Source organism: Bactrocera neohumeralis, chromosome 2 (assembly GCF_024586455.1).
Source record: "Bactrocera neohumeralis isolate Rockhampton chromosome 2, APGP_CSIRO_Bneo_wtdbg2-racon-allhic-juicebox.fasta_v2, whole genome shotgun sequence".
Classification (NCBI taxonomy): Eukaryota; Metazoa; Arthropoda; class Insecta; order Diptera; family Tephritidae; genus Bactrocera; species Bactrocera neohumeralis.
In genome coordinates, this window is record NC_065919.1 from 28,335,307 (window position 1) to 28,362,233 (window position 26,927).

The window sequence follows — 26,927 nt, forward strand, 5'->3', positions numbered from 1 at the left end:
AATTGGCCACTTCGATCGTGCGATTTGACGCCGTTACAATCATGACAATTTTTCGTAAAAAATTTTGGTTGACAAAGATAGAAAGATCATCAGAGGGAATTGCTGAGAGAGGAATGCAGTGAAAACGAAGAGATATTCAGGTTGAAATCCTAAAGTCGATAAGAAAACCCATAACATTGCTAATGTGAAACTGAATGATCGTAAGATAACGAAGAGCGAGAGGCACTGTGTTTACTGTAGGCAATACAGCATATGGAAGACTTTAATATCATAAATGTGAATATTAAGCTTACCGAATACTACTGAATATAAGCTTAAACTTTTGACCGCTTTAAAGGAAACATTTATGATAAATGCGCTACTATTTTCTCTAAATAGATTTTAGCTAAAAAATTGTTATTTTCCAAACTTAAATTAAGTTCATTTTGTAAAGATATTTGCAATCACTCTTCAGTAAATAATTTAACTAATTTATGAAATTTGAGTCAAATTGGACCACAGATTACCGCAGTTTCTAGAAATAACACGACACTAACTAATCTATCGAGTCAATTTTAGAATAACATTTCACTTTCACATTAACCTCAGAAGACTATACAAGCTGTCGGGAATATTTATGATGGATATGAATACAAACTGGATATATGCTTGTACTTTATTGAATATATTTTGCTAGAAGTTAAGGATAGAAGATTTCCTGAAATATCGAATATCTTCAGGTCATGTTTTCATAGGGCCTTATATAGTTATACATTATTTCATTCTAAAACTTTGATAGGAGAAAAGTTAGGGTAATTTTATTCTAGAATTTGAGCGATGTGGGCACAATCGTTGGTATCGATATATGTGTTTTAACTAAAAATATAGTTTTTAATTTTTGAATAATCGTAATAATTTTATCAAATTCAATATTCAGAAAAATTTAGTGATCCAAATAACGCCATTCTTAGATGAATATTAAGGATTTATCCATCTTTCTGTCTGTACAAAAGCTGATTATTTACCCAAGTAAACATATTTATATGTTTTCCACTAATAATTTCATAAAAGTAAAAATTTAAAAATAAATTATTTGCTCCATGATTTAGCTTTGACTTTTCAACTAGAACAGTCAACTTTGACTGCCATCAATATGTGCTCCACGGCGTATACGCATCGGCTGGTGTGCCGTGTGGTTGCGTGTCAAGTTAAAACGCCTAAAACCCAGCTTAGCACACAAATTCTCACCCACTCACTCAGCCGTATTTATTCTCACTCGCATTTCTTCACTCTCACCGTATGTAAATAGCTAATTGTTGTGGGCTGCGAATGAGTGCAACCACTTATGCGGTATTTTCTTCAGTCGCGACGATAATAAATAATTCATGGGTGTGCTTGGACGGCATGTGATAGGGTTGGGAGGCGACCGACTGCAGAGTACAATGATAGGGTATATACGTAGGGATGAGATGCAGACAGCGGCCACTATTTATGAACATATTTATGGTAGCCATTTATAGTTTGGTTGGTTCTAAAGCGGCATTTATGCAGTTATGAATAACTCAATGCGTCTGCATCGGATAAAGTCAAATATAAATTATATAATAGGAATAACATCATTGTAACAAATAGTTATTAAGATAAAAATTCCTTTATATGCGAACATGTGTATGTGGCCTTTTATAAGAATTGCTTTATTAAAGCGTAAGTGCGGTGCGATTAGGGAGTAATGGGGTGTACCTGCAGTTATGTTTCTAGGTTGGTAGTTACAGTCGTAGAGCTATACCCAATTCCTGCTCCAGCGTCCTCGCCACGCACCTTGGAAATGTTCGTTTCGCCAAAACTCATCACCTAAATTTGAGCATATCTCTGTATTCAGAAAGCAACAACAAAGCAATTCAAGTAACTTCATTGCAAAACAGTATGCAGCAAAGTAGGTAGAACCACTTAAAATTTACTTTTCTATTGTGCTCTATGGCATTAATAATTGTGGCAGGCTATTGTTTTCATAACAGTTAGCTGTTGGATTCGCTGAAATTTCCTTGATAACGAGTTACTGGCCCAGGAAAATCAATCATCAAGGATTTGTGTGCTAAGTTTCGAAGTGGTGAATTGAGCACCTTCGGTAGTCTTAGTAAGTTGATAATTTTGCTCTCTCACACTCTCCCCATGAAGTTGCTCATTTGTTGGAACCGCCGATATCGGATCACTGTAGCATATAGCTGCCATACAAACTGTTCGATCAATATAAAGTTCTTTTAATCAAAGTTAATAAGGATGAGTTCGTTGATGGGCGTAATCGGACCACTGCCACGCCAAACAACAGCAATTAAACGAGAATTTATAAAGTGCCATTACTAAGCACTGAATTTAAATACTAAACCTGCGGGCTAAAGATTAAAATGAAGTGGGCACGTCGACAAATTACTTGAGCACCTTATTTGATGCTGTCAAACTGGATGGAATCAGGTGGTAACATCGCCCACTCCCCATATAACGGTTCCTTTAAAAACTAGTAATAAGAGCGATAAGCCAATAAATAAACGGTCCAGGGGCACTCATTTTTACACAGTGCGAAAACAAATGAAATCAGACTACAACCACGCCTACTTCCCAAAACACCCAATCTTAAATTCCATGTGGTCAAAAAATCAAAATTTGGTTGAATGAATTTAGTGATGAATTTGCTAAATCAACATCCAACCTTTAAATGTAAATGATATTTTCTTTTTAACTTTTACATAATTTCACAAAATAATGCCACAAAGTGACGTGTTCATATATTTTGTTCTTTTTTTTTCTTTTATCACAATTAATACGTTATATCTAAAACGCCAATAGTCGGTGCGGTATCTACATATATACATTCTGTGTGTAAAACTGTAAAATATTGTACACCATGTAATTTAAGGAGTACCCTAATGTACACAAGTATAATTGAGCTCTTGAATTTGAAAGTGGTATAAGTCAAAAATTTTGAAAATCTATTTTATCAGCTATTACTAATCAAATCTTAATAAAATAACATAATCTGAAGAGATTAGCAGCACGCCATGCAAATTAACTATTTAAAATGTGTTTATTTTTTAGTTGTTAACTGAAATACAGATATTGTTTGTTTTGATAGTGGTATAAGTCAGTGTGTTCACAAGGTAATTTTGTCATGTCTTCAGATAGTGGTTCAGGTATGATGAAGTAAAACTTTTAATGTAAAAACCTACTATTTAAAGTAAATTGTAGACATTTTACGGCGAATAAATATAAGTAATGCTCCCAAGAAATGGAAACGAATAAGAATGATATCGTCTTCTGATGAATTAGCTCATAGTTTAAAAGTGAATTCGGAACCCTTACAAATGGAAGAAAGCAAAATGAAATCAAGAAAGAGGACACGCAATCAACTGAATGATGCACAAGAGGGGAATGCAGAGGAATATGAAACAAAAAACGCTAAGCCCGTGAGTGCTAAACTTTTCGAAAATATAGATTGTCTTTGTTCCAAAAAGTGTTTAAATGGAATCGGATATGAAGTCAGAAAAGTTAATTTCGAATATTTTTGGAATTTAGCAAGTTTCGAAAAAAAGAATATGTTTCTGTATGGTTTGATTAGAAAACAATCAATAAAACAAAAACGCCCCAAAAATCACAAAGGATATATGACAAAATGGAGTCTTATGTTTCATCTATATGTATGTATGAGTTCGGAAGTTTCTGTTTGCAAAACTTTTTTTTTGGATACTTTCAAAATATCTAACGGAAGATTAAGCCGTGCCTTAAATTCTGGAACAATTGGAATGGATGGTCGTGGCAAAATGGCTAGTTCATCTAGAAAAACAGATGAAGAAAAAATTAAAGTAGTACGAGATCATATTCTGAGTTTTCCAGCATGTGAGAGCCATTACACGCGATCACATCACACTTCAGGTCGAAAGTATCTAAGTGCTCACTTAGATATTCGAAAAATGTATGGGCTATATGTGGAAAAATGTGATGTAAATAATACATCATGTGTAAAGGAGTGGGCTTATAGAAAAATATTTGATACTGAGTTCAACCTAAATTTTCATACTCCTCCTAAAGACACGTGCCAAAAGTGTGATTCGATAAAACTAAAAATTGAAGCATCCTGTAATGAAGACGAGAAGTTGCATCTTATGGAAATTCATGATTCACATCTTAAAAGTGCCGAACAGGCTAGAAAAAGTTTAACAGAACACATACAAAAAACAAAAGATAACTCGAGTGAAAATTACGGATTCACATTTGAGCTATAGAAAGCGCTTGCTTATCCAAAACTTTCTATTTCGGTAGCTTAGATTTAGCGCAACATGTATGTATACAATTTAGGGTTTCATAATTTCAACAATGGAGATGCTAAAATGTATGCATGGGATGAAACAATCGCCTCAAAAGGATCACAGGAAGTTGCGTCCTGCATCTTAAAGCACATTCGGGGCATTACCACTCAAAAGCATATAATAGCTTACAGTGATGCCTGCTCAGGACAAAATCGAAACATTAACAGAGCTTTAATATAGTTAAAAATTGTTCAGTCATCTGATAATAATGGTGAACCAATTAATAAAATCATGTAAGATGAGAAACCCATTTTCGGTAGAACAAATGGATCAAAAAGATATTATTTCTACAAGACAACTAAAAGAATCAACGAATAATAGAAAGAAAAACATCAATGGAGAAGCTGTGCCTTGGTTAAAAATACAATGGATCAGATTTCTAAAAAATGCCCCATATAAGATGTTTTATAAAACTTCCGAATTCAAAGTATTAGACCTCTCACCTAAAAAAGGAAGACCTAGAATATACGGAAATATTGATTCACTTCCATTATACACAAACATTAGACCAATAACAAAAGAAAAACGTAAGGATATGATGGATCTACTACCCTATATTCCACCAATTTTTCACAAACACTTTATTTCCCTAAATACTAATGAATAATTTACTTAGTCACAATGAAATGAGTTTGAATAAAATGTTAATTACTAATAAAATTGTTTCATTGGTGGTATAAGTCATTTATAAAGTCATGCAGTTAATTTTGAAAGTGTACAAGTCATTTAAACCTTTCAAAACCACATTTTCTTTTAAAAATGGCTATAAATTTCACAATCATAATAAATACTTGTTTGTTGGGACTACTTTACTGTCGAAAAATCATAATCCATAAGGCAAGAATATTTTTTAATCCCTTAAAATGCAAAACTCTAAATATCTCGAAACAAAAAAAAATGACTTATACCACTTTCAAAATCATGGGCACAATTAAGTAAAAATTTTCTAAACGGTTATATGAAAATGAAAAAACAAAACACACATAAAGAAACATAAATCATACCAACCTCAGTATTTTCCGCATCCGATATCCCTTCAAGCGCCCCCTAAACGCTTCTAACAAGACGAGAGTTGTATTTAATTACATTAACGCCCACACAAGATACACAGAATTTGCTGTCCGTTTGCTTCTCTTATTTCTTTTTCACAACATCATCGTTTTTGCAGCTTAAACCGAGCTGTTTTTACAATGCCAGAGTTGGTGAACTCATCAATACAACTTCAGGCTTAAACGAGTCATGCGCGAGAGTTACTTGAATAAAGCTCCACAACACAGCAAGAACAATGAGAATGCAACTGGAAGTTAACAGTAAAAACAAAACGAAATTCGAAACGGTATCGAAACCGAAAGACAAATCGAAACCGAAATCGAAGCCGGAACCGAAAACGAAACCGAAACCAAAGTCCAAACCGAAATCAAAACCGAAAAATTCACAGCGAATCTGCAACCAGTGCCGACACTTCGTACGTCCTCGTATCTTCTTATCTACAAAAGCTTAGTAGTGCACCGCACCGCCACCGATTGGTAATAGACACGCACACCTTATTGTTGTCATTAAGCAATAAAGCTCATTCGCGTTGAGTAACATGATAATAATTTCGGCGCTTGTTTATATAATATGTGGGTTACACAATATCCTTTTGCCGACCCACACACACACACATACACACGCATGTACACGGTTAATCACTGTTACTAACGGTTGTTCCTTATGCGACCGTAATTATTTTTTCGCTGTGCTAATTTTGTTGTTGCTTTGTGGAATTCCCTTTGAAATTGATGCTGCTGGTGCTCTTTTTGCTTGGCAACAACTGCCGTTATCACTCACACTGGCGCTTTGGCTCGCAATAACTTCGTCGCTAGGCAATCAGTTGATTTTTGAAAAGCTTGGCAGTTGTTGTAATTAGAGCCTGACGCCCACAACCGCAGCGAAGGTGCGAAATTTTTGCCGGAAGTCGATGTGTTGCTTTCAGCTCGTAGCCACTTTGCTCAGCGCAAAAATGATGCGGCTGCGGGTATAAGTGGTGACAATGTTGTTGCTGTTATTGTTGCTGCTAGGTGTGAAAAGAACTTTCATGCTTCATGTTGTTATGGTTGCGGTATTACTCTTTCACTTTACTCCATCGCATTCCACTTTAGTCATTAAAGTTTTGCTTTAAAATGTGGTGCCCACTTTGGCGGCTTTGTTTAAATTTTTAGTGGAATATATTTGAAATTTCCTTTTCATATGATGTTCCTAGAAAGATTTTAAATATATGAATAACTGTATTTTTGCGACACTTTTTAAATAACTGTGCTGTGAAACAATCACAAAGAAATTGCTTTCAGCCATGCATTTATTCGTTATTGTTGTTGGTGTTTGTGGTTACTTTTTGTTTTTATTGTTTTGATGCTATTTTTATTGTTGTTTTGTGGCTGTTAGTGCCAAGGCTTCTTCACTGAGCTAAACAGACGAAGTCCCATCCTTAGTGTTAGATTGGGTTAAGAGGTCGACCTTAACAGGATTCTAAGCTGCCCAACTGAGATCGGCTTAGAACGTCGGTCCATTGTGTTATCTAAAACTCCTTAATAATAAATCGTAAGGCTCTTACCAATCGACAAAACGTTTCGAGCCTAACTCAAACTTGTTATGTTAGCTAATGGCAGCTTCGGAGTTTTAGCCTTTCCGCATGAATACGTATGAATTAATGCTCAGCATTACAGCAAGATGAACTTTGCTAATATCAAGTAGTTCAAAAGATTTCCTGCGTTCTACTCTAGGCCAAACATCGACAAGCGCCTGCTAAGCGTCTTCGAAGTCCATTGGTTCAGTGCTAGAACTTAAAATGTCAATGCAGATCCAACAAGGGTGTCCCTTCTGCTTAGCTCGTCGGCTTTGCAGTTGCCAGCCATTCCACTATTACCAGACAACCAAACGAGTCTTTTGATGAAGTAGCTGGAATACTATTTTTGGTGAGGACAGGCACTCCTTGACTAGCTTTCAGTGCACAATTAGGGAGCTCAGCGCGAGTATCGCCGCCTTGTTGTCGGAGTGAATGCTCACCTGTAGTCCGCATTGCACTGAGGATGCCGATGAAAGCTACACTTAGAACACGATTAACCTTCTTGGCAAGTGTGGTCTTTTTGAGTCCCATCCACCAGACGAATACACCATAGAACATGTTTTGATTGACTGCAGTTTCGAAGAGCCAAAACACCACACCACCTTTTCCTTTTAGCTTTTCCACAAAAATAGTATATGAAGCAAACGATGCCTTTCTAACACTCTCTTCAATATCTGAAAGCTTTCTATCAAAGATAAGCCCTAGGTATTTCATTTCATTTAACATCAGGTTTAAGACGTGAGCTACCTAATGAGGCAAAGGCACAACTGCGATCTTGCACCTGCTGATAAATAAAATACGATTCGGCTAGCTCATAAATGGTATTTACAAATTTTCCTTTAACCATAAGAATAATGTCGTCAGCGTAGGCTGTCACGCGACAACCCCATTCCTCGAATTCTTTTAGTAGGTAGCTTAAGAATTGCTTGAGCTTGAGCCTTAATTAAATTTTCAATGCTGCAGGATAATTTCCAAGGGCGTTACCAATGTGGAGCTTTTCGTTGGTCTATTTTGGCTGAAACACCTCACGAAGTTCGAAATAAAATTTGGCAGTATAATAACAGAAGTCTGCAGAACTCACGCACGGTCAATATGTAAAGTCTTTATAGTAGACAGAGTATGGTATACCTATAACTCAGTTCCTGCTTCGAGTTCAAGTTTGTGGTCTATATGTTCAATTCTTAATGAGTTTATTGGAGGAAATACGAAGGAATATAGATGTTCAGGGGTTCTAAAGGTGTAATGTTCACCACTCCTATCAACCCCAAATTACTTCGAAACAAAAAAAATTAAGTCGTTTTATGTACGTATAGCTGAAACTTGCGCGACTTCGTTATAAAGACGTATTGAACCATTTGGATAGAGTTGGCTGTAGTTAGAAGCGGGAAAGAGCATCACACTTGTAAACTCTGGGAAGATAATGAAACACTGCAGATTTTTTTTCTCTAAAGTCCAAAATTTTTTATGGATATATGCTTCAAAATTAAATAATGTTTTGAATACAATATAAAATGAAAAGTCTTTATTTCTAGTTTAGATCTAACAAAATGAACTTTAAGCTAACGAAGAAACACTAAAATATACCGACAAGCTAGACATGACGCAACTATACCACTACAACAACGTAGAAAAATAATTTCTGAGTGACAAACAACCAATTCTTGCCAGTCGTCTTTCAAGAAATCAAGAGAATCAACCATCGAAAACGGATCACTTTCCGCAACGACAATGCGAGCCCTCACACATTGACTGAATGAAACAATTGCATTTTTGAGCACTGAAAACATCAATTTAAGGGGTTATATACCTTCTTTGTCGAAGAAAAAACGGCAAGTTTGGATTTTTTTTAGGCATGTAGCAATTATTTCATTACACTAATGTTTTTATTTTTTGATCGTACACTTTATTAACAATGTTTGTGCGAAATTTCGTGGAAAAATATCAAATAGTTTTTAATGGGTGGCTGTTTCCCTTAGAGGCCTTTTTTTGGCAGAGCCTTGCGGTGACAATTCCCCAGGTCGAACAAGTCAACTGAAACCATTAAAGTAAACAAATTACATTAGTTTAGTGTAATTCCTTGTGTTTGAATGATCGTTTTCATGATTTTTTTTGTTTGTGCACACGGGAACGTTTTATGCAAAAAATGAACTCTTTGGTCACTAGAAATTTCACCAAAAAATTCATTTCGTTGAAAAAAGGTTTGTGCGTAAAAAGTCGATCGTTCAAGTACAGAAAAATTTCATTACGAAGATTTAAAAAAAAATTTGAAGAAAATCGGTTCAATAGTTTTCCGCCAATCCATGTCACCGCAAAGTCATTTTTCAAAAAACACCAAAGTTTCGAAAATTTGAAAAAATGTTCTCAAGGAGTTGTTCTTTAAGATAAAGCCATAAAAAAATTTCGATTTTTTGAAATTAAAAAAAGGTATATGACACCTTAATGAGTCATTAACTGTATACTCCTGACTAGGCACCAAGGAAACTCTTTTCATTCCCGTGCGAAAAAATGAACTTGAGGTCCACGTTTTTCGACACTTGAAGAGGATTAATATTTTGCTTTGTTCTCGAATCCCGAAATAAAGAAGGCAACCCTTGTATCGCTTGAAGTAATTGCATCTATTTCTTTGGAAAGAAACGCCACAGTTTGCATAAATATCTGTTGTTGTATGAATGAACTGACGAAACACTTTCCACGCCTCTGCCTCTCATTTGTAAATATCAATTGAGGGGTTTTCTATCAAAGCGATTGTTATTGCCCATTCGTAACTAGTGACAGAAATGGTCCTAGAATTGCATTTACACACGATTCTCTATCTTTGCTTTTTATTTTCTTGAATCGTGAATGAATAGTGATCGGAGACACCTCATGAGTTCAAATACAAACGCTGATACACATACCCACGCAGTGTGTGAATATGTGTTCATATTTATATCCTTAGTTTATTGACTGTTCCTTTATGACAAATACAACAAATACAATAACAACTGTCTGTATTTTTTATTGCATTTAATTTCCATGGCATTTTCAATATTCCTTTTGTTAACAAATTTATTTTTATTTTATTCTAGTAGTTTTGTTGGTTATACATAAACAAGAAAAATTTCGTTCGCAAGCACACACACATGCTAAATAAAAGTTAATGATATCATAAAAATTTAACGCTGCAATGATTTCATTATACATACATACATATCTACTTGCAGAGTTGGTTGCCTATAAAAAAACGCAGCTGAAGCTCGAGAACAAAATATAAGTATACATATGTATATACAAGAATGAAGAGACACGAGAATTTAGTTTGATAAATTTTATAAACGAAAATTTAAAATAGGGCTACAATTAAATTTTCTTAAAAATATTGAATTAATAAACACAATGAAATGGCACGAATTTGAAAACTTTTTTAATTCTGTAATAGTATTTTTCAATGCAAACAATGACAACAATTTCTCGGAATGCTTAAAGGGTGGGGTTAAATATCAACCCAGCAAAAGCAACCGTGACCCTTTTTACTAAGCGAAGATATCTTCCGGTCTTGAGGACGTTAACATTCAGTGCCAGGGAGCTTACGGTGGAGTAGGCATGTGAATTTGAAACTGTTCAAAGACTGAGTGCCTCATGATATGCAGACGCCTAGTCGGTAGATACTGGGGCTGCAAGCCAGGTATCATAAGATAGCTTATACTATGATTGTAAGATCTATTGTCACTTATGGAATGGTTGCTTGAGCATCGAAGGCAACGTAGTCTTTGGTAGCCTTTCAACTATCGAAGCTGCAGAGACTCGCTTGCTTCTGCGTTTCAGGGGCAATGCGCACTTGCCCAACCGCAGCACTAAAAGTCATGCTGGAGCTCACTCCGGTATACATATCAAGTGTTCAAACAGGTAGTTAAACATATCATGCTATTGGTAGAAGGTTTTGGCAAAGGGAAGGAAACGTTGTTTCAAGAAATGAAGGCCTCAGGGGTAGGTACACTGGACCATCTTGCAAGGGAGGGCGTCATTAAGAGGGTAAACTTTACAATAAAGTTTTGAATTACTCTGGACAGTAAGGCGGATTGGAAAAATTCCACTTCGACATACTGCTAAAGGGCAGCACTATCCAGTGATACACTGGCGGGTCGAAAATACTGGAACAGGCATTGCGGGACCGCATACCAAACTAACCATACCAAATGGGACGTGGCTATAATTCAGTGCGCAGAACTTAATCTCCACAACAACTAACGCTATACTTAGCGTAAGTCAAGCGGCACTAAAGGCGATCTCAACGTATGAGGTTAAATTGCTTTTAGTGGAGGAATGTACAGGAAGGCTGAACTGCCAATCAATGTGCAACGGGGTACGCCTAATCTGTGTGCCGGGGCATAGAGGGGTAACCGGCAATGAGCTGGCCGACGAACTAGCTCCATCTGTGGCAGCGTCCAGGATGATGGGGCCAGAATCACGCATTGCAGTGGGGTCCCACACTTTTAAGGAGCTGCTTCGTACGGAGGAGTGAGTGGGGAGAGAATAGCATTGGCAACAGGCAGCAGAAATGCGCTATGCTAAGCTGCTCCTGGGAGGGTACAACCTTACAAGGTTTAAGGAAATGATTAACCTCTCCCGAGACAAATTCCGCTTCCTTGTCGCGCTCTGTATAGGCCACTGCAGGCTCAGGAAGCAGTTGTCCTGCATGGGCATAGTTTCTTGCGTAAGCTGCCGGTTCTGTGACATGGAGCAGGAAACCCCAGAACACCTGATTACGGTTTGTTATTGCAGTTTGCAGAATCAGGCTCAAGCACCTAGGTTCCATCTGCATGAACAGGGATCATATCACCTCAGACGCGCCCTGCAGGCTCTTGAAATTGTTCAAAATGTGATATAGGGGCGGGCACAATACCATATAAAACCATGTAAAATAATTTCATATATCATAGGAAAAAAATGACGGCAACACTTTTAAGCTACCTTACACCAATAGCAATTATTGGCAAAGCAAAATCACACATTTTTCAGAGATTGTTCACTTTTTAAGTCGATGCAAGTTTCATTTAATTATATAATAATTAAAAGTACCGTTATTCTAATTTCATTACTTGAACGCTTACAAATTTTCTTAGCATACTTTTTAGCGCTCCCAATTACAGTTATACTGTATAAGTTTACACGATATTTAGCAAACCTTTCGCCCGCATCCGGCTGCTCAAAACCGAAATTGCTAAGCGGCGTGAAACGCTTGCTGATGATGTAATCAAGATTGTCAAAGCTAATGCGATTAAAATACTTCAAACCTAAAAGAGATATCTACTAAACGCCTACTTAACGGTAACTGCTTGGCCCTTGCCTTTTATTTGCAGCGTATTATGTTGTTTGTTTTATTAGCCTACTTTTAGGGTGTTTACTTAAAAAGTTACTTGGCGCGTAAAACCCAACGCTTATTCAGCAAATTCTTCACATTTTCTTTTATTTCGCAGAATTTTTTTTTCATTTGGGCGTGTAAGCTTGTACTCACTACGCCCAGCATGCTTTACAGCGCTTCTGTGTATGTGTGTCTGTAGGTCTCTGCTTTCTTAAGTGCGTTTTTGTTAGCTTGGTTAGCACATAAATTAAATTCCGTCAAAATGTTTCGTCATTATGCGCGATTTATGTTTTCATTATGCGAGCAAAGACGCTCTGCCTAACCTTGGCTCGTGACCTATTTGCAGTAGAAAGCAGAATTGTGCTTATCATGCCTTAGCACGCGTCGAATTCCTTTAACACCGTCTGAGTCATGACGAATATGTGCCAAATCTCTTTCCATTTTATTTGCCTAACGGTACGTATATATGCATGTATGTGTCAGTTTGCCGTGTTCAAAATTTGCAGGTTTGTTGAAAGCCGTTTGTCATGTGGTATAATTTGCATTCGTCGACAACTGCAAACACATACATACACACACATATTTATTTTTCGCTTAAGTCGATCAAAATGACACTGGAATTAGAAAGCTTAATCACGTGATATGGCAGCATTTGACATGTCATATATATGTGCGTGTGTAGAGCGTCAGCGCGTCGGTGAATTTATGGATTTGACAGCTGAGAGCGCATGGAAGAACAAAGAAGATTTCGTGTTTGGTTTTCTTTGTTCCTTTTTGACAGACAATTGCAAAGATTTTCAATTTGAACGGCGAATAAAATAAAACATGTAAGCAAGTTCACTGGTAACCGCACATTCTACACTCTCGCACGTTTTAGAGTTCAAAGTAAGAGAGCATATTTTGAGGTGTTGGCAGCACTTTTTACTAAGCAAAGTCTAAATACTTCGATTTAGAGTACTCTGATATTTAGGTGATATATTTGGCGTATGTTCCACAGAAACAAAAATATATTAGGTTAGGTTAGGTTAATCTGGTAGGCCAGTAAGCAACGCCTAAATCAGTTTTGGTCCTTTGCGATATCAGTTGGAGTTCAGTTTTTAGGTCCAAGAAGAGTAGTTCCTTTAAGATGCCTGCGCTTGACGCGAATTCCAACAGCCTTCTCGATCTGTCAGTCCCCTCCTGCGGGCGTGTGTCGCCAGTCACTCTTATGCTCTTAGATCTAGTTTACGTTGATAACGCTTCAATGTTCGCTGTTGTCCGATGTGATCCTTTGGTTCGGGCAGAGGACTCGTATCATCCCGCTTTGGAAATTAGCATCGAAATCATAGCCAACTCTGCTCATAATAATACACAAGACCTTTGTATTCGGTTCAACTTTGCGAAAGCTAATTTTAAGAAGATTAATTACGAACTTTCTAAAGTAACTTGGCCAGATTACAGTGGCAATATTGAATTTAGTGCTTCCCACTTTAATGAAACTATTTTAAACTTAATTGAAAAATATGTTCCGAAGTGTGTTGTTACTCAAAAAATGAGTTCTAATTTATGGTTTTCGAAAGAATTATGTAAATTAAAAAATAGAAAATCTCGTGCTTTTAAACTTTTTAAAAAAACTGGTTTAGTTGCTGACTATACAGAATATTGTAAATTGCGTTGACAATTTGCTAAACTTAACAAAATATGTTATAATAATTATATAAATAAACTAAAAAATAATATTATACGTAATCCAAAATTGTTTATGGTTTCGTCAACTCCAAACGCAGGATTTCTAATTTTCCGTCCGCTATGAAATATAAGTCTAGTATGTCTAGTGACAATCACACCATTTCTAATATGTTCGCTGAATTCTTTAGGTCCAATTACTCTACAAAATCTCCAAAAAATGTTCCGCATCAGCGTAAGTTATGTTCGATTTCTGTCATTAATGCACCTACCATTTCCGAAGCAGACGTCTTATATCAGTTAAATATGTTAGAACAATCATACAGATATGATTGCCTCATGCTTTCTTAAGAAATGTGCCAAATATATATACCAACCGCTAACAAAACTATTTAATTCATCTCTTATGCCAGGCTTATTTCCATCCATATGGAAAAAGTCATTTATAATTCCTTTACATAAGAGTGGATTTAGGTCATCTATTGAAAACTATAGGGGAATAGCAAAGTTGTCTGCAATACCTAAATTTTTGAAGCAATTATAACTGACGACCGGATCTCTCTACTAATTTTTTGTTCTCAGCACGATTTTCGTAAAGGGAAATCTAAAATAACTAATTTGCTTGAATTTGTATCTCCACGGTTTTTTAAAAAAATTTAGAGATCCGCTTACCACAAAAATTCTTTTACATCTCTGGTGAGGCCTATATTGGAGTATGCTTCTGTGGTTTGTTACCAAGTCCATTCGGATAAGTTAGAGTCCGTTCAAAAACAATTTTTACTTTTTGCCTTAAATCATTTGCATTGGGATTCCAGTTTAAATCTTCCCCCTTGCACTAACCGTTTAAAACTTATAAATCTCCCGACACTTGCTAGTCGTAGGGAGATGCTTGGTATAATATTTCTTGTAAAACTCATGAATGGGTCAGTCTGTAGCCCATCTCTCTTATCTGATATTAATTTTAACGTTCCCGCTCGCCCTACCAGGCAGTTTAGACCCTTACTTTTAAAATTTTCTAGAACAAATTTTGAGTTAAACGAACCATTCCGCACATTTGATCTAACAGACTTACTCTTGACCATTAAAAAAATTATTTTATGTACTCTCAACAAGTAACATTTAACAACAAAAATTATAAACTTTAATCTAATTCTTAATTTCGGCTTTTGAAATCTTTGTTTCTGTAGCGGAGCAGCTTAAGATCGCAACGCTTACAACTCTCTTGCCTTTTATGACTCGGCGAATACCGCTCGTGCGTGGATTGCGCCCCTCGCGTCGGTTGGGCGGGAGGAGGGCAATCGTTGGGTATTATTATTGCACTCGATGCCTTTGTGGTCTGACACTTAGTAGAAGTGAAGTTGCTTACTTCTGGCAAAACTTTCCACTGCTGCCCTGCTTTCCAAGACACTTCTGGTCGATATGCGATACAAGGCTACTGCTTTGGTTGCTGCTTGGGTCTAAGTTGATGGTGACTCTGGAATTGCCTGCAGTGCATAAGAGGCCAGCTCCGCGACTTTCGCAGTAGCAGAGACTTCAGCTTGAAACATATTGCAGTGGTCCGGCAATTTAAATGGTTACCTTATGTCTAACTCTGGACAGTATATTTCCGCAACCAACAATATATTAGGGTAATGATACATATTAAAATTGCCTGAAATTGACATTAGTTCATAAAATATAAAATGTCACCTGAAGATAGGCAGAGCCACGCCTATTGTCCAATTTTACATCATTTACTACGTAGCTCCAGCTACCGTCTTTGCTCTAAAATTTTATTTTTTAAATTAGAGCATTTTATGCGGTTTTGATTAAGGTAATATCTGGTAACTTGGGTTCAGAAAATCGAAAATTTTTTCTTATTTAATTTGAAAGTACAATGTCTTGAGAATATACTGTGAAAATTTCAGACAGAAATTGAAAATATTTCGGGAGTTATAACGAGTTTCCTAGAGCGCTCCGTAGTCCTCTCTCTCGGAGTTGTTGAAATTTAAACGCGTTTTTCCTAACTTTTTTTCTACTAAACCGATTGCTTTCAAATTTTAACACTTATAGTTCTCGTCGGAAATAACGAGAATTTTTTTCAAACCTAAATTTTTATTTTACAACCCTTTCTTTACTAAAATAAAAGGACTTTTTTCAAAGTCCGCCATTTTATTATTTACCCTCGAAATTTAACTTCAGCAGTTCCTACCAGAATGACATGTCTATAGATTACGAATAAACAAGAATATTTGATTTCCGATAACATCAAGAGTCAAAATCACCCGGGCCACCTATGTGCACTTTTTTTTTGAGTTTCCAACTTCGAGTGACAATAATAATAGTAATAAAGTATTAAGTTTTTTCAAATACATTTTGTTTTTATATTTTTAATATGTAAATAAAAGCACTCTAAATATTCAAGATAATTCATTTATATTTTCCTATAAAAAACCGCCCTCTAAAGAAGTCATTAAAATAGGCATAAGTTACCAGGCTACTACCTTAAGGCCTTAGCTGAACATAAATCGTTAAATTTTGAATTTTTTTTAATATATAACATGAAACATCCAAATATAAGACATGTTGGAAAGAATCCTGCACACTCCTGAACTTTATCTCATATCACAAATATTCTTTCTGATGGCATATCTTTAATCTTAAAGAAAGTTAATGCATATAAGTTAGCTCTATTAAGAGTTGAATGTTGAAGGCAGCCGCATTTTAAATTGAGTAGAATAAAGTAACTGCCATTTCATCAAACTTGAAACTCCATTCGAATTTTTTTCACGAATGAATTCTCATAATGAAACTTTCAGGCCATTTGCTCCACAATTTCTTCTGCAGCAATTCGCAGTCGCTCGTGCAGTACCCTGTTTAGGGTGTATTAAGCTTGCTGTGAAGTTTGTAACACCCAGAATGTCGTCGGAGACCCATTGAAATATATAAATATATCTAAACGATCGTACACATGTCTTTTCACGAAATTTCTTGTTTATAAACACTATAAAATAAATAAATAAAATTTAGTGGCTTAACTTTTTGTTGTCTTCTAAAGATATTTTATCTAAAAAACTCGTTCATGCTCATATTTTAACTAAAAAATATAACAATAAATTCCCTTATTATGTGTACGACATGTCGTATACGTAACATTCAAAAGCAACTTCCAGTGAATAAATTTATAATTTTTAGTCTTTTTATGAGCGCTTCGCTGTGGAATAAAATAAAATCACAATGGGTCGCAAAACGTTTTACCAATAATCGCAACTTCTGAAGGCTGAGGCTATAGAGTGATCTGTGTGCCTTCCAACGGACATCATCAATAAAGCGCGTTATTTATCAGAAGAGAAAAAGGTTAAGCAGGACTCGTTTGGCGTGGCAGCTTGTTAGGTATTAAGCAGCCACGCGTTCTATTCGCAATGAAGCGCGTACACACAGCAAGCTGGCACAATTAAAATACCCTTTTCGTTGTTGTTGCTGGTCGTTGTGCAGCCATTGTTTGTGCGAGCACATGTGCCGGCGCATTGAAGCAAAGTTGAAAAGCGTCTGAAAATGCGGCACTCTATGCCAGCACGAACGGCATGCGCCAGCCCCAAATGACATTTTAAAAGTAGGGCTGAGCAGCGAAAAAAAGGCCAAAATAAAAAAAATAAAGCTGAAAAAAGAGCTCTAAGAGTGCTGAGTGCTAAAACACGCTGAATTGACGAGGCGTTCAGCGATGTGCTCGGCAGACTTGACGAGCTGCATTTAATGTGACAACAGTTGCGGAGGACAATAATCGTCACTATCATCGTCGGCCATATTCAGGGCGTAACGCTCGACACCAACCCCTGCCACCCGCTCGCGACAGCTTCTCGTTTGCCGACATGACACTGTTTGTTAACGCTTGTTGTTAACGCAGCAGCCGCCACCGCACCGCTATCCCCCACTCCACTGCTCCTCTACTACAAAGCCGCCGTAGGACGACAACAAACGCTGGCGGCTTTCGGCTGTGCGTGCATGAGGAAGAGCACGAGGGCCGCGTGACGTGTCCCATTCACGCCTTGGCGTTGACGAAGGCGCTGCTGTTGATTGCTTTGCTGCTTTCTGCAGTTGTGTTGGTGCTCTTCTTCTTCTTCTTACTGCTGGCTTCGAATATATTCGCCGTTAGGGCATTTAATGTTACAGCTGTAAATGACAACAACAACAACGTTTTGCCACAGGCTGACGCGCTGCAGCAGTGACAACTCGGAGAAATGACTGTCTATATGTGTCAAATGTGCGGTTGAAAGCAGATGAGTGCAAACACATACATACACACAAGCTAGCAAGCACTTGTAAAAAGAAACACCTTACCACACACATACATAGACAGCACATGCATATATGTAGTAACCTTCATCGCACACGCTGTTTCACTTGACGCGCGACAATTTGTTGTTTGTTGCCTTTTAATGACAAACAATAACAACAACATTAGCAACATGTTGTGTCTTATACTACATATGTATGTATGTATTTAAAAAACCGCTATAACAAAAACAACTGTGCCCGGAAGGGATAGTGGCATGACTTAGCGATAGGCTGTCATAGGCATGCAAGCAAGCTGAAGTGGAAGGGTGTGGGTAATGATTGCAAAGCCATCAACATAATGGCATTGCAACAATGCTAATGCGCCTTCTATATATGCAAATAAGAATTTCTTTAAGAAACAAGTAGCTAAATCAGATATAATTTCATTAGCACTTTATCGATGGGATCTCCAATAGCTTGGAACTTAGTCATTGGTTTCGATTTTTTAGAAGATTAAACTTCGAGTTCGCTATTCTTTGTGTTTAGGTTCGACATCACTTTTTTACAGATACAAACAGTTTAAGAAGTATATAAATAAAAACACAAAAAACAAAAAACGTTAACTTCGATTGCACCGAAGCTATTATACCCATCACAGCTGCTATATCCGGAACATTAAAGGGTACCAAACTATCTTTATCCTCTTTTTTATAGGTCAGTTTATATGGCAACTATATGCTATAGTGGTTCGATCTGAACAATATATTCGGAGATTGTAGCAATGTCTGAGAAAATAATCTTTGCTAAATTTCGTGACGATATCTTGTAAAATAAAAAGTTTTCCATTTAAAAGCTTAAGACGTTACAAATTCTCACTTTATTAAACCTCTAAAAATTCTCTAGATTGTCACCTCTAGAATATTGTCTTAAATTTGCAAGTTGACTAGAGTAATAGTTTCGGATATACAGCCTTGAGAACTTGTGAGCTCGAAGTTAGCTAGGCTAAGTGCGAAGTCTTTAAACGCGTTTTTCTCTGTCTGGAACTGTGTTTTTGAAGTCGTTTGGCAAGATTTCTCGAGAACTACTCAACCGATCTTCATGAAATTTTACACAGGTCCTTAAGATGCAATTCTTAAAGACTTGGACGAAGAATTTTTTTTCGATTACAACTATTTGAAAAAAAAAATTTCGCGAAATTTTCACTGAAATTTGCAGTTTTTTGTAAAAATGTTTGCCAAAAATCCCATTTTTATACTCTCGCAACAATGTTGCTAACGAGAGTATTATAGTTTTGTTCACATAACGGTTGTTTGTAAGTCCTAAAACTAAAAGAGTCAGATATAGGGTTATATATACCAAAGTGATCAGGGTGACGAGTAGAGTCGAAATCCGGATGTCCGTCTGTCCGTCCGTCCGTCCGTGCGTCCGTGCAAGCTGTAACTTGAGTAAAAATTGAGATATCATGATAAAACTTGGTACACGTATTTCTTGGCTCCATAAGAAGGTTAAGTTCGAAGATGGGAAAAATCGGCCAACTGCCACGCCCACAAAATGGCGGAAACCGAAAACCTATAAAGTGTCATAACTAAGCCATAAATAAAGATATTAAAGTGAAATTTGGCACAAAGGATCGCATTAGGGAGGGGCATATTTGGACGCAATTGTTTTGGAAAAGTGGGCGTGGCCCCGCCCCTACTAATTTTTTTGTACATATCTCGGAAACTACTATAGCTATGTCAACCAAAGTCTACAGAGTCGTTTTCTTCAGGCATTTCCATATACAGTTCAAAAATGGAAGAAATCGGATAATAACCACGCCCACTTCCCATACAAAGGTTATGTTCAAAATCACTAAAAGTGCGTTAACCGACTAACAAAAAACGTCAGAAACACTAAATTTTACGGAAGAAGTGGCAGAAGGAAGCTGCACCCAGGCTTTTTTTAAAAATTGAAAATGGGCGTGGCGCCGGCCACTTATGGACCAAGAACCATATCTCAGGAGCTACTAGACCGATTTCAATGAAATTCGGTATATAATATTTTCTTAACACCCTGATGACATGTACGAAATATGGGTGAAATCGGTTCACAACCACGCCTTCTTCCAATATAACGCTATTTTGAATTCCATCTGATGCCTTCTCTGTATAATACGAGTATAAACATTAGGAACCAATGATGATAGCGGAATAAAACTTTACAAAAATACGGTAATTGAAAAATATGTAAATGACGTATTATGAAATCTCGATTATCACTTTACCATGCGAGAGTATAAAATGTTTGGTGACACCCGAACTTAGCCCTTCCTTACTTGTTAGTGTTATTTTCTTCGTCCAACTTCTAAGTTAAGGTTAACTAAATCACGTATTTTTTCACTGTAGATGAGCCTGTAAGGAGTTATCCTGCCAACGCGAGCGCATCTTTTTTCCGAGAGGTCACCGGAAAAAGCCTCGCAAATAATACAAATAAATATGAAATGAAAAAAAATTATTATGAATGATGAAACTTATGGGCTTTCTTAGAGGTGTCTAGGAACCTATTTTTCAGAGTATCAAACGAAAAAAATTTTTTTTTTTTGATCCACCTTAATATGCATTGATGTTTGACGATGAATATCTCGTAAGCTCTTAACTTAATCGAAAAATCAAAAGAGACCATTTTTATAGAGCAGTAAATTTCCTACAAAACTATGAGTTTCATCATTTATAATAATTTTTTTTCATTGAGTTATAAAATTAATAAGAAATAAAGAATTTTCCTAAAAATTAATCAAACTTTAACTGTTAATATCTTTTAAACGTTTGGGTTTACGAAAAAATCGTGGTGACCGTTTTTTAGAGCATTCAATTTCCTACAAAATCTAAGGAACAAGATATTTTTTCAAGTAGTTGGAAGCGAGATATAAATTTTTCTATCTGATAATAAGAAAAAAATAGAAAACTTTATGTATGAGGACTTTCCCGTTACAATTAAAAACATATGTTTGGAGATGCTTTCTTAGAGGTGTCTAGGAACCTATTTTTCTGAGTACCAAACGAAAAAAAAATTTTTTTTTGAATCACTCTAATACACACAGAGAGGCGGGAGTACATTGGAGAGCTGGATGATGCACTTATTAACCGGCTGAATAAAATACTGCAAGCCAGCGAATTTTAATGAATCACTCCTCAGCAATGTGTAAAACAAAAATTTATATTTTGGAGCAAACCTTACAGTTTGAAATTGAGACCGCTATTATTTGTTCATATATTAAAGATAATACTATTCAACGTAAGCCAAAACAGTGTCTTATGGCCTCGCTAATGGAAAGTCTATAACCTACAATAATTGAGCAAGATCTCAAGGCCAACAAAAGTTATATGATTTATAAAATCGTAATGGATCTACAAGATGTGTTCCAAAGTAAATAGGCCCCCTGGTGGCGCCACCTAAGAGTATGTGACAGACAGCTTGAAGATTACATAGTATAGTCTTATCTAACTCACTTCAAAGTTATTTGTGGTTTTCTAAGGTCCACCGGAAGTTTGGAAACTCTTATATTTGGTATATGGGGACTTAGTAGAAAACAATTGGCACAATTTTAAGTATTTTCGAGGCAAAGACAGACTATTATAAGAAAAAGATGCTTCCTGTATTTCTTTAAGATAATGCACATATTGACCGATATATACACAAACCGAAAGTTGGAAACTATTTAAAATAGATAATTATAAGTGGGCTATGGGAAATACTGACCAATTTTAACGATTTTTTGTTAAAGGATACATTGTAATTTGAACATAGATGGTCTCTGAAATCCATTAAGATGACTTGCAGATCAATACCGATATTTTAGGTGTAAATTCAGACGAAGGAACTGACGGCCTTACATTCGCTATCTGAGAACTAGAAAAGTTTAGGTGCGAAGTGGTAATAAGAACTGAGAGGTGAAGCCGTTTTTCCCATATCGCCATAGATGCTAGATTTATGTGCTAAAAATTTCAAAGTATATTACATGAGAAGTGGTTATCAGGATTTCACTCATTATTAAAGTGTAATCTAAAGACTTCGTTTGCGCATTATCTTCCATACCTATTTTACGGTATAATTTAGTGACGTCCCTCCCTAATGGGATCCATTCTTCCCATTTCTTTGTACTTAATTTGTGGCTTATATCTAGATCCATGCATTTAATCGACTAAGGGGGTACTCTCATGTGAACGCATACATTTTACCACGTTTTAGGAAATTTTTTTTTTGCGACAACAAAATTCAATCAGTTTAGTTTTTAACATATTTTTATTTGTATTTTGAAATGTACAAAACATTTTTTTTTTCGTTTTTTACATTTTTAATATTTTTTTTTGAAATCATGTAGTCCCCCCTGTTCATGTTGTATGAAATAAAAAAATCGAATGGATTATTATTCAGTAGTTCTGCGGCTATCGTCCCTACAAATATAATCAATTTCATTAAAAAAAAATGTCGAACTTAAAAAAAAGTCACGAAAATCTTGTTTTTTTCTTTAAAAATCGTTTAAAAAAATTTGAAAATATTTTCGAAAATAAACGATTCTGGTAGGGACGATAACTATAAATGAGTAGAAGAACATATGTAAATTTTAAAGCAATCGGTTGAATACTTTTTTTTTAGGACCATGATATGATGATGATTCGAGAAAAATGCGTTTAGAAGCGTAGCAGCTGCAGACTTGTCATGGCGCTTGGTAGACAATCGCTTACGACACGTCGGCGACTATGAGCTGTAACTTATCAAATACTATGAATTTCGGTCTGAATTTTTCACAGCATGTTTTCAATAGGTTTTACTGTCAAAAAATCGATTTTGCGAAGTGATTACATGAGAATACCCCCCTAAGAACACTTTGTAGCTGTGGCCTGTAGTGCTATTTCTCCATATCAATACCAACGTACTCAGAGTGCACCAAAATATTTCAATACTTATCCAAGTCATTGCGTACAGAGTCGAATATACCATATGTCATTTGTTATATATATCATTTGATAGATAATAATGATCATTTTAATATACGAGTATAGTGTCAAACTCTATGTCTATCTCGATTGCTTTCTGGAGTTACAAACAACTGTTATACTCTGTAGCAATATGTGAGTTCAGAGTTTCATAAGTGGGAAGTTTAATATTTCTTAAGGCAAGTAGTCTGGTAACTTGGGTTCGAAAAATCGAAAATTTTTTCTTGCTTAATTTGAAAGTACAATGTCTTGAGAATATACTGTGAAAATTTCAGACAGAAATTTGAAATATTTCGGGAGTTATAACGAGTTTCCTAGAGCGCTCCGGAGTCCTCTCTCTCGGAGTTGTTGAACTTTAAACGCGTTTTTCTCAAAACATTGTTTTTCTGGTCGGCCCGGGTCCTAACTTTTTTATCTACATAACCGATTGCTTTCAAATTCTAACAGGCCGCACACACTTATAGTTCTCGTCGGAACTAACGAGAATTTTTTTCACTCCTAACTTTTTATTTTACAACCCTTTCTTTGCTAAAATAAAAGGACTTTTTTTCAAAGTCCGCCATTTTATTATTTAAAATGAAAAATTGAAATTTAACTTCAGTAGTTCCGACCAGAATGACATATCTATAGATAACGAATAAACAAGAATATTTGATTTCAGAGAACATCAAGAGCCAAAATCACCCGGGCCACCCACGTGCATTTTTTTTTTTTGAGGTTCCAACTTCGAGTGACAATAATAATAGTAATAAAGTATTAAATTTTTTCAAATACATTTTTTTATATTTTCAATATGTAAATAAAAACACTCTAAATATTTAAGATAATTCATTTATATTTTCCTATAAAAAACCACCCTTCAAAGAAGTCATGAAAATAGGCATAAGTTACCAGACTTCTACCTTAAGGCAGATGATGATTTGTGTGAATAAGTCACTCGCTAGCTATATAATCTATCCTTAAGGCGATGAGACACATTACTTCTATAAAAGGCCAGTGGTTTTTGTCCAGAAAGCCGCAAAATGAATGCCATCACGTACTTCGACCTAGTACTTTCGCAAAAGTATTGCTTTTGCTGTATACTATATTACCACTGGCGAAAAAGAATGGTTCATATTGACAACTTAGAATACACGAGGAAGTCTGTTAAACAATACAAACTCGGAACAAAAACTTGCAACACCGAAAATGTCGAAAGCGGTGGGTATAATTTAACTTTTTATGAAAATAAACAAAGTTCTATTTGGTGATTCGGCATTCGAATTGTCCCCCTGATGCAATAGCATCATGGGGAAAGATCACAAAAGTACTGAATATTTGAGATATCCCTATTTTATAATGTCCATCCCCAGGTAGGGAAAGTACTAAAACTTCTTTTGGTAAGAGTATGTTATATGTATAAGTCCAACCATGCAACTCGTGATGAAAGATGCAGAGAGACAGCCGCCATAGATCTCTCACTTTCACACAATATTCTAAACTCTTTTAGCTCAACAAAAGCAAGCTGCCAACTTTACCCACATGAAGCACTTATCATTGATGTTCCAGTTTTTTTGTTACCTATTGCTCTTCATTAAGTAACTGACTGCGAGGTACGATCTTAGACTGAGGGAATCCTCTCTATTAATCATCTGTAATAAGGGACAAACTAAAATAATAGCGCGTACTAATTTCAACCCAATACCACGGATACGATTGAGACAAGAACTCTAGTAGGAATGCAACTTTTGACCGAGGATTTCTCGATGTCATGGAAGCTGCAAAATTGTTTGTATTGATAAGAAGCACATTGTGGTTCAAGGAGAACATAATAGAGTAAGAAGATTTTAGTACCTGTGGTTTCCTAAAAGCCTAGCAGCGTTGTCAGACATTCACGCTAACCAACTACCGACAGCTTCTCAGTAGATCTACTATACAAAATAACCGTAGATATATTTTTTATTCGCTGATTCATCGCATTCAGTTGCCAAATTATTCGTTTTTTGGTTCTTCTTTTTTATGCCAGAGGTAAGGTTGCTCGGACTTTTGTTATTTTTTGTAAACAAGTTTTGCTAGATACAAGATACGGCTTTTCTGTTCAGCTCATTACAGAATCAAAAGCTCGTTAACCTTTTTCGTGCTTCGTGTTGTGCTGCATAATCCAGGCGAAGCTAAGTATTCAATGAGCAACCTAGAGATTTGAGTGTTCGCAGCGTGTGTTTCACTGATTTTCTATTACCATGTTGGACTTGGCTTGTTGATCATGTTGTTCTTGTTGTTTTTTTGTTTTGTTTTTGTTTTTATGTAATTTTGCCTGTAATTAAAATGCCACAACACGGCCAACGGAGCTCAACCCGCACTTGTGCTGGCACACTGAGTTGCCATTACACGTGTAACATGAACAACAACAACAACAACAAAACAAATACCAATAGCAGTAAATACACCAACAGGAGTACAAATACCAACAACACAACCAAGCCGCGCACGCGATTTTTCTGCTTTTATTATTATGTAACTGTTTTCTTTTGAATCTTAGGGTACGGCCTATTTATTATCACATATACATATAAGCGCGAGGCAGTAATCACCTTCTATTCTTAAATTTGTTTACTTTTTGTTTGACACATTCCGTTTTATTTAAGTTTTCGCGAGATTTCTTGCTTTCTGCTCACTTCCTTTTTAAATTCAAAACTCTTTCGTTCACTTCACAACTTCGCACTGGAACACCCGACGATTTTGTGCAACTTTCTTTCAACTTCACTTCCGTTTAGCGCACTTCGCGCTTAACCGTTTCACTGGCACTCCACTTCACTTCGTTACAGTCGATTTAACTCCGTTCGCCGCTGCGGCGTTCACTGAAAATGCACTTCAGCTCGAGCGAGTCGAGCACTTCGAGCAGCTTCCACCGAAAACTGTGCTGCTTGCACCCAATTCGAAGGCAGCAGTTTCAGTTTCAATTTGAATTTCAGTGCAGAGGTCCACACAAACGGTGTTGGTAACAACAGTATTCCGCTTTGCCAATTGCCCGGGATGCTGTCGCCACGATGGACCATTTTTAACTGTGTTCCAACGGTATTTCTGGTCTTGCTTTTGTGTTGCGGGAGCACAAACGACAGGCGTAGCTCTGCGCAGCGTAGCGCAACTGCCGCTGCTGCCGACGCCAGCTCACAGGCTGGCATGTAGAAACAGCTGAGCGTTGTGAATATATTAGGAGTCGGCGGCTGCTGCTGTTGCTGCCTCTGCCGTTAGCATGCCAGGACACTTGGGGAACCCAGAGCACAGCGCTGCGTGGAGCAACACCCAAAATGGTGCGTTCGAGCCAAATGTCTGCGAGAGTACAATTGTACAAACGACAGATTGGAATTCAATAAGAGCGCTTTGCTGGCAATGTGAGAGCCGGAGTACTTGGTGTGGAAATTGATGCTGCCACATTGTTGAAACTTATGTTTGGTTTACTTAAAATTGAGTTTTAATAGACTTATATGTATGTATGTATTATATATTGGTGCGTATTTTAATGTAAGAAACTGGTTACAAATGAATTGTTCGAAGTATTGCCTATCGCTAGTTGCAACTGTTTCCATCTCTCTGGTAAAGCTTGAATGTCATTACGATAAAACTACTTATCCTATGATGCTATCCGAAAATAAAGCCATTTTTCGATGTCATCTTCTGAGGGGCCTTGCCCTAGGACCAATAATAGTCGGACAGTGCGATATCTGGGAAAAATAGTGATTGAGTAGGACTTCCCACGTCCACGTAGGTTT

General features: G+C 36.5%; 1 protein-coding gene across 1 annotated transcript in view; it reads right to left on the reverse strand.

The window, feature by feature from the left end:
- The window catches only part of LOC126767957 (ras-like protein family member 10B), a 179,109-nt gene extending 152,424 nt beyond the window's left edge, over positions 1 to 26,685 (reverse strand). Inside the window, exons 1-2 of the mRNA XM_050485790.1 lie at positions 25,749 to 26,685; positions 5,346 to 6,575 (exon numbers count right to left, since the gene is read on the reverse strand). The gene's annotated coding sequence lies outside the window, so the exon portion shown is untranslated. The remainder of the gene's footprint in view (positions 1 to 5,345; positions 6,576 to 25,748) is intronic.
- Between the last annotated feature and the right edge of the window lie 242 nt (positions 26,686 to 26,927).